Raw genomic sequence first — 8,194 nt, 5'->3', positions numbered from 1 at the left:
TCATTAAACATTCTCTCTCTGAAGCTGGGCGTGGCGGCACACACCTTTAACTCAGCACAGGGGAGGTTGAGGCAGGAGGATCTCCATGAGTTCAAAAGCCAGCCTGGTTTACAGAGTGAGTCCCAGGACAGCCAGTGCTACAACAGAGAAACCCTTTCTAACAACACCACCAAAAATTCCCTTTCTCTCTCTCACTTTGCACTCTGGGTGTGGGGCTGTCTCTCAGAAGGCTGTTGAAGTTTGACTCCCGACTGTGATAAAAACAACTCTGTCATTTGGTCTGGGTTTGGCTCCTCACGTCACGTTCTTCCAATGTTCTGAAAGAGTTTTTCATGAAGTTGCAAGTTCTCTGTGGGTATCCACAATCTCATCACCCGCAGGCCTGACAGAGGTCAGTGCATATTCAGCTACTATGACTAGACAGATCTCGTGACTCAGTTGTGACATTCAGGACTAAAAGCATAAATCATAAATCATTCAAATCCCGGCCATCGGAATAGTCACCTCATGTCTGTCTCCACGAGCGTGTTATTAATGTGTCAGAGATATTTCTGGAGACAAATGGAAGTGATAATTCGATATTCACTCCTGTTTGAAAGGCTAATTTATTTTTAGTGTACTCTCCGGTAAAAATCTGTCAATATGGGAACATTTCCTCCCCCCCTCCAAAAAAAGAAAGAAAGCATTCCATTTTTAGTTTAATGCTAATATTGTGTTCATCGAATGGACTGAGATATTGATGAGCTGTATGAACTGTCCAGTTCAGATAAGAATAGTGTAAATTGGTATCTGTAGAAGGTTAACTTAAGCTTTACTGATTAATACTTTGGGATGATTTAACTAGTGAAAAGCCATGCCAATGACTTCCTGAGTGATCAATAACACACCCTGAAGGGTGTTGGAGATGGCTACAATACAGAACAGAATGGAGCAGGGGCTAGCAAACTTGGTCTTCTTTCTTTCTTTCTTTTTTTTTCATCTTCTTTCTCTTCTTGAGACATGGTCTCTTGTTGTCCAGTCTGGCTTCAAACTCACTGTATAGTCAAGGATAGCTTTCAACTCCTGATTTCCTGCCTCTACCTGTCCAGGGTTGGCATTGCAGGCATACCCCACCACATCTGGTTTACGCGCACTGGCGTTACATTCGAGCATGCTAGGCAAGCAGTCTACCAATAGAGCCAGACTACCAGACCCATAAATATTTTTTTTAGGGAAAATGGTATATTGTCTAGGTTTTACTCCTCAGCTCTTGCATTATAGCGTTAAAATAACCAGAGATGATGTATTAATGATAAGATGTGATTATGTTCTGAACAAAGTCTTATTTTTAAAAAAAATAGACTGCAGTACTGAGGATGTAGGTAGGGTGTTAGCCTAGCATGCGTGAAGTCCTGGGTTCGACTCCCAGTACTGCACAAACTGGATGTAGTGACATATGCCTGTCATCCCTGCCCTAGGGAGGCAGAGGCAGGAGGATAAGAAGTTTAGGATCATCCTCAGTTATGTAAGGAGTTCAAGGCCAGCTTGTGGCCTATCTCAAACAAACAAACAAAAATAAAACCACCCTGCTCTCCAATAAACCACAGATGGATTTGGCAGGTGAGTCATGGCTGACCCACTTCTGGATTGGAGAAAGCGTAACATCCTTAAGCTGGCTCCCAGGGTGCAGGGAAAAGGTAGCAGCTACAGTTGGAAAGTTTAACTCAATCTAAAGAAGCTGGAGTGGGGGCAGGGTGTGGGGGGTGTTAGGGCTTAATGTGAGCAAGTAGGTGCACCGTAGTAGGAAAAGGCATGAGAAAACATTAATGACATTGGGTGGTAATAGCGGTCTTTACTAATTCGTGTTTACCGAGGACTTAATATTTCTTATGTTTTAACTCAAACACTCCTGATGCTAACCTGAAGGTGCCACTATAGGTAAGGATCGTTCACATTTCGTAGTTGATGAAACCAAAGCCTGGAGAGGTTATATATCTTTCCCAAAGACGTGTGGCTAGTTAAGTGTTATTCCCGAGACAGGAGCCCAGAGAATCTGAGGACAGAGACTACTCCCTGGGAATAAAATGCTGCGACTTCTCTGCCATGGTCAAGGCCAAGTCCAAAGTCATCACAGCTGGAAGGAAATGGGAGGTTTTCTATGTGAATACTGTAGTGTCCGTTCAGGTTGCAGAAGTCATCGCGCAGCTGATGGGCCAGCCGCAGTTCCCTAGAGGGTCATACACTGTGGGGATATTTGCATACTGAACATCCTGGAAGATGGTTTTAGTTAGTATCCTCTGTCTGAGAAAAACGCTTGTTTGTCTGTCTGTCTGTTTTGTTTTGCAGAGTACAATAAAGACAGTGTCCTCCTTTAGGGAAAGTTTGGGCAAATTTGCTGCTGACTCTTTTTTTTTGGGGGGGGTTTTCGAGACAGGGTTTCTCTATGTAGCTTTGCGCCTTTCCTGGAACTCACTTTGGAGACCAGGCTGGCCTCGAACTCACAGAGATCCGCCTGCCTCTGCCTCCCGAGTGCTGGGATTAAAGGCGTGCGCCACCATCGCCCGGCTTGCTGCAGACTCTTATGAAAGACTGGGGAGCTGCTGCTGTAATGGAGCTATTTTATCCTGTCCCCTTGAGACTTGGTGGGCGGCCGGGAAGAAATGGGTGCTAACAAGAATCTCATGTTGCTTGCTGTGCTAAAGCTTAATAAAAGTCTTTTGTCTTTGGTCTAGAAATCCAGTCTTGCACCAACAGCCACAAATCCACGCCAGGCCATCTTGTCATTGTGCAAGAGGTAAAAATCTCAAACTTGCCACAGTTTTTTGACTTATACAGGAGGCACAATGGGTCATAAGGTCTGGTCTACAGATTAAGAATGAGCAGTCTTCGTTTGGCGTGTAAGTGTGTGTGTATGTGTGTGTGTGTTCACACTCTAATACACACACACACACACACACACACACACACACACACACACACACACCATTACCACAAATTATAAGGTTGAGTTTTCTGAATTTGGGGAAATTGTAGAGGTCAGCCCATCTGAAGTGCCATGGATAAGCCTCACCCTGGGAAAACCACCTTTGTGGTCATGGCTATTTTTCCATCAGCTTAGCAGCTGCACCTTAATCTACTGATATTTTAATTGCCTTCTGCAGCCCCCAGGCTGCTCATACCATGGCCTATTAGAATTTCCAACCCTCCAGCTCTGGCTCTGCTGATGCTGCCAAACATAGTTTCTAACTAAGCCTATCATTCTATTTACCAATAAAGACTTGGGAGTCAGATGTTGGGGTGAAAACATGCTAGATCAGAGAAGCTGAGAAGCAACCAGCTGGCCTTCCTTTTTGGCCTGAGACTCAGCAAGAGAGCATCTCTCCATTCAACCAAACCATCCAAGTCTCTCCCTACTTCTTCCTATGCATCTCTCTGTCTGTCTTTCTGGTTCCTCACAACTCTCTATGGATAATTCCTGTCAACTAGTTGTTGACTCCACCTCCTGACTCAAGGTTGATTTTTATTAACAGTCTCAGGTTTCACAGTGCGGTCAAATATCCTGCAATAGGTCATGGTATCTCCCCTGCCAGGTCAGTATGTGTCTGCCTCCCCCCCCCCCCCGGAGCTGAGGACCAAACCCAGGGCTTGTGCTTGCTAGGCAAGCGCTCTACACTGAGCTAAATTCCCAACCTGTGTTCTGCCTTTTGAAACATGGTCTGTTACAGAGATCTGGGCTTGTTGATTCAACAATGCTGGCTAGCCAGCAAACCCTAGGAACCCACCTGTCTCCACCTCCTTACTCCAACCCACACACAGGGTCACAAGCAGATGCCACCATGCCCCACTTTTCACATGTGTTCTGAGGGTGGACTCTGGTTCTCACGCTTGTGGGGCAAGCACTTGATAGACTGAACCATCTCCCAGTGCCCTTGGGCTCTTCTTAAGTATGGAGGAAGGAGAACCAGAGACTTACATGGAAGCTGGACAGAGGAAAGTCTCTACAAGCGCCTGCCACTCTTGATCACATAACCAACAGTGGACTTTCCTCCTCCAAGTCCTAAAACTGGCCATGTGGAGCCAAAGATGCACTCTTGGCTCACTGGGATGCCTTTCAATGAACCATAGCTTCAACACAAACTTTGCATTCCAGCGATCTTGGACAGGGGCATGTTTCCCAAACATAGCCGCTCATTAGTGTTTTAACAACACTAAAACAACTTAAAAGCAGACTTCTGAACACCTTGATAGACACAACGGGGGTGTGTGGGGGGGCTTGTAAATCAGGACTTTACAGAAGTCTCTGAGATGAGAGGAAGTCAATCCTTGCAATGTTCTAATAAGGACTGAATTCCACAGTAGGCAAATTGGGTTTCTCTCTATCTAAATGGTTTCATTGGTTTTGCAAGAAGAACTAGGTACTAGATAGCAACTACCCACAAGTGTCTATTTAAAATAAAGTTAATCCAAATTTAATTCCAGTTAAAATTCTGCTGCCCAGCTGCATTAGCCTCATGTCCAGAATTGAACAGCCACATGTGATTGGTGGTCACACTATTATACAACACAGATGAGAGCATTTCCATCGCTCCAGAAACTTGTAGACTATCTTATCATACCAGAAAAGAAAGATGAAGCAAAGACTATTGAGGTTGCACCAGAAATCTTCAGGAACCAATGTGAATATCATTCCATTGGCCAAAGATCAAATAATCTGATCACTAATCAGAATAACAACCAAAATGGGTTGAAGCACATGAAATATATGTGTATATACCTGCATATATAGTATGTATGTGTGTGGCATGTGTATGTACTTGTGTGGATATGTGTGCACATGGACCTGCATGTAGAGGCCAGAAATGGATGTCCATGGTTTTTCTCGGTTACCCTCCACCGTACAGGATCTCTCATTAAACCCAGGGCTCAACGATTCAGCGAGGCTAGGTGGCCAAAGAACTGTGCCCAGTTAATAACATATCCTGTGCTGGCTTCTCTTCTCTTCTTCCTCTGCTCACATACTACATTCCTGTTTTCTGGGATCTTCAAATACATGGCTGTCTGCAAACCTCTCTCTCAGGCTTGGCTTTGACTCAGGTGAGGACAACCTTCCTTCTACTTCCAGTTCTTGAGAGGGCATCAAATCCCACCTGCCATACAGATTTGATTGCTTGGTTCAGATTCTGCTCCTGGCCCAATCTCCAGTAAGAGACTGCCTCGTCCGGAGATATTGGTGGGACTTCAACTTCGAAAGGTCGGAGGGAGAGATGGTTGTGGGAGGCAAAAACTGAATAAAAACCTTGAAGCTAAATACCTCTTGGCCAGGGGGAGTAATAGATCTGCCCCGGGAACGCTTTCAAGAGATGCAAGCTGTTAAACTTGAAGGTCAACAGGGAACACGTTTCAGATGAAAGGGACACACTGTCATATGGTGAGGTTGAAGTGATAGAGAGTGAGATTGAGAAAACACTTCACATCTGTAAGAGACACATTGGGTACAGGGTATAGTAGTCCAGGATGCAGAGTATACAAAGGATGCATTTGAGCTATGATGCTCTAGATCATAAACCTCCAACACAGTAAGTAGGAAGACAGCCCTGCAAACAGTGCAGAGTGAGTTACCCCTACATCACAGAAACACGTGCAAGCACTCACCCAGCGACCTTTAAAGCCTAGCTCCAAAGCTTGACTTGGGAAGGGAGGCTTGTACGAAGGAGCCAAGGCCAAACCTGGCACCCACCTCTCTCTGTTCACTCTAGAGTTCTCCATCTCATTCCCCAACCTTCCTCCTCAGCTCCTCCCTCCCCCTCTCTCTGTCAGGCAAAACCTCTCTCCAAGGCATGGTGTAACGGCAGATGTTTAATAACAGCCTTTCCAGAAAAAAAAAAAAAAAAGCCTTGGTCTGCAGTGTTTGTTAAATTCCATTGTGTGATTTCTCTCACCATGCCCTGATGGAAGCTACCAGCCTGAGTTTCTATTTTCTAAACACACACACACACACACACACACACAACACACACACACACACTGGTGTGCATGTGGAGGACAAAGTCTAACTTGTAGAGATCAATTCTCTCTTCCCACCGTGTGGCTCAGATCATTAAGGCTAGTGACCTTACCTGCTGAGGCATCTGATGGCCCCAACCTAAGGTTATTGAACATGGAATTGGAAGTTGGTACCAACTGACCAGGACGAAAACAAAGACTAGAAAGGATGCTGCAGAGTCACTGACAGCCTTAGAATCAAGCAGATGATGTCAGTGATGACTTTAAGGGCGTAGCTATAGCTTCAAGCCCAAAGTGACATTCAGATGACCTTCTCTGTCTCCTTGAGTATGTGTTGCAACCTTGGCTGTCTACTCCAGTGTCTAGCTGCACTCTTAGCTTCCATGTTACTAAGAACTTCTTTACATGGTGGCTTTAAACCAACCAAACACTCAGCTGGTAAAAGGGTTTTAGGATAGCAGGAGGAACTTGCATTCCATATTTATTGGCGCTTCTTCCACAAACATCCAGGCTGTGGAATGCTCACACCCACTGGTATAGATATACCAACACCCTTTTGTCCCTTGCTTGAGTGTAGAGCTAATGATCCCCACCCAGTTTCCCAAGGTGATCCACACCCTGCTTCTCTGGCCTCAGTTCAAGTCTTTATTTGGTTTGTTTGGATGATAGCCAACAGCTGCATACCTCTTTCCTCGACTCTATTCCCTTAGGGCTATTAGTAAATGTGTGTCTAACTTATCGTAGGTACTAAGAAGTGGCTTGGCCTGTTCTCTTGTCTATGGACCTGCCTTGGGGGCTCATGGGGACTCATGGAAGTTCTCTGGGGCATGACTCAGGGGTTTATCCTCTTTGGACATCTCCCACACTATATACTGGTGAGTCTGTTAGCTTTAGCTTTGGGCTGGCCCTACTAGCCTGTGGTTACTTATCTGAATTTCCCATAACTGGTGGTTAACTTTTGGCTTTTCCTTGGAGAGCTTTCAGTGCTAATAATTCAACCCATTCCACATAACCCAGATGAACACATTTCAGCTTATACGATTGTGTGTGTGTGTGTGAGTGTGTGTGTGTGTTTGTGTGTGTGTAATCTTCTCCTCACCATTTCTTCTCATCCATGGAGACTTGCAGGAAACAAATGCTTCCAGAGTTATAAGCACTCGTTCCTTGTGACCCAGGATCTCTTTAAAATATAACTCATTTAGTCCCCTCTCTCCCATGGTGAATATGTACTTATCTTTAGATTTGTGATTTAGTTTTTATTCTCCTGAAGTCAAGACATAAGAAGGAAAATTTCTTGTCTGAGCTAGGGCCCGTTCTCATCCAGACACACAAAGCAGCCACCATTTAGATTCATTCTTTTTAATTCTCATCCTTCTCATATATCCTTATAAACATACATTACCACCCTTCCTCACAAAGGCAGGGCCAGTTAATGCTACTTAGAACTTCCTATACCCTGACAGAATGGCTCATCTAAGTCAACACAGTGTTTTGTCTTCTTATGTTCGAGAAGGAACAGGCCTTAAAATCAATGTGTCCTCCCTTCCAAGCCAGAGCTGGCCCTGCCCAGTGACTGTTCCATTCAGAGTAAAGGTCAAAGGCCCTGCAGACTTAATTCAAGCTCACATTATGCAAGAAGAAATTCCAGTTTTTTGCTGTCAAGCTTGAGAGGCTGACCGAGCTTGGACCGTTTCACCCTTTCTTTCTATCAGATGTCCAGTGAACTTGTGTCCAATTTGTCCAGCAGCCTTCCACAGACAGCTTCATTCTGTGATGTCCCTGGCGAGTTTGGAAGGAGGCCAATCTGGACACAAAAAAATGAGAGTGCCCCAGGGCAGAAATTCTTCCAAAGTTCTTGGTTGTCAGAAATATGAGGAGCATCGAATGGTCCTCAAAGAGAAGCAGAAAGGCTCAACATTGAAAGCCTTTGTGGATTAGAGTGTCCAAGCCACCAAGCTAAAGATCAGATGGGAGCCATTGTGTAGTGGAGCTGGCCACATTGTGGGCCAAGTTTCAGGGATTTATCAGATGGCTACTGATGACCCAAATTTAGGAGCAATTGAAAGCACAGCCACAGAGTTGTTCACGGAGGTGTGTGCTACGTGACTGTCGTGTACCCCAGGGACAGGCCTTGGGCCAGTGGGATGAGACTGGCTGAGCTTTGCCCAGAACAAGTTATCAGAGATAGAATTTAAGAAAGGACTATGAAAGA

The 8,194-nt window shown here is 45.1% G+C and overlaps 1 non-coding gene across 1 annotated transcript; it reads right to left on the bottom strand.

Annotated features, from left to right (window-relative positions):
* Positions 1 to 2,944: 2,944 nt before the first annotated feature.
* LOC114681630 lies at positions 2,945 to 3,100 on the bottom strand. Its single transcript, XR_003732931.1, has one exon. It is a non-coding gene; the product is annotated as a U1 spliceosomal RNA (small nuclear RNA).
* Between the last annotated feature and the right edge of the window lie 5,094 nt (positions 3,101 to 8,194).

Source organism: Peromyscus leucopus, chromosome 22, assembly GCF_004664715.2.
Source record: "Peromyscus leucopus breed LL Stock chromosome 22, UCI_PerLeu_2.1, whole genome shotgun sequence".
Lineage (NCBI taxonomy): Eukaryota > Metazoa > Chordata > Mammalia > Rodentia > Cricetidae > Peromyscus > Peromyscus leucopus.
This window is presented reverse-complemented; position numbering and strand designations above follow the sequence as displayed.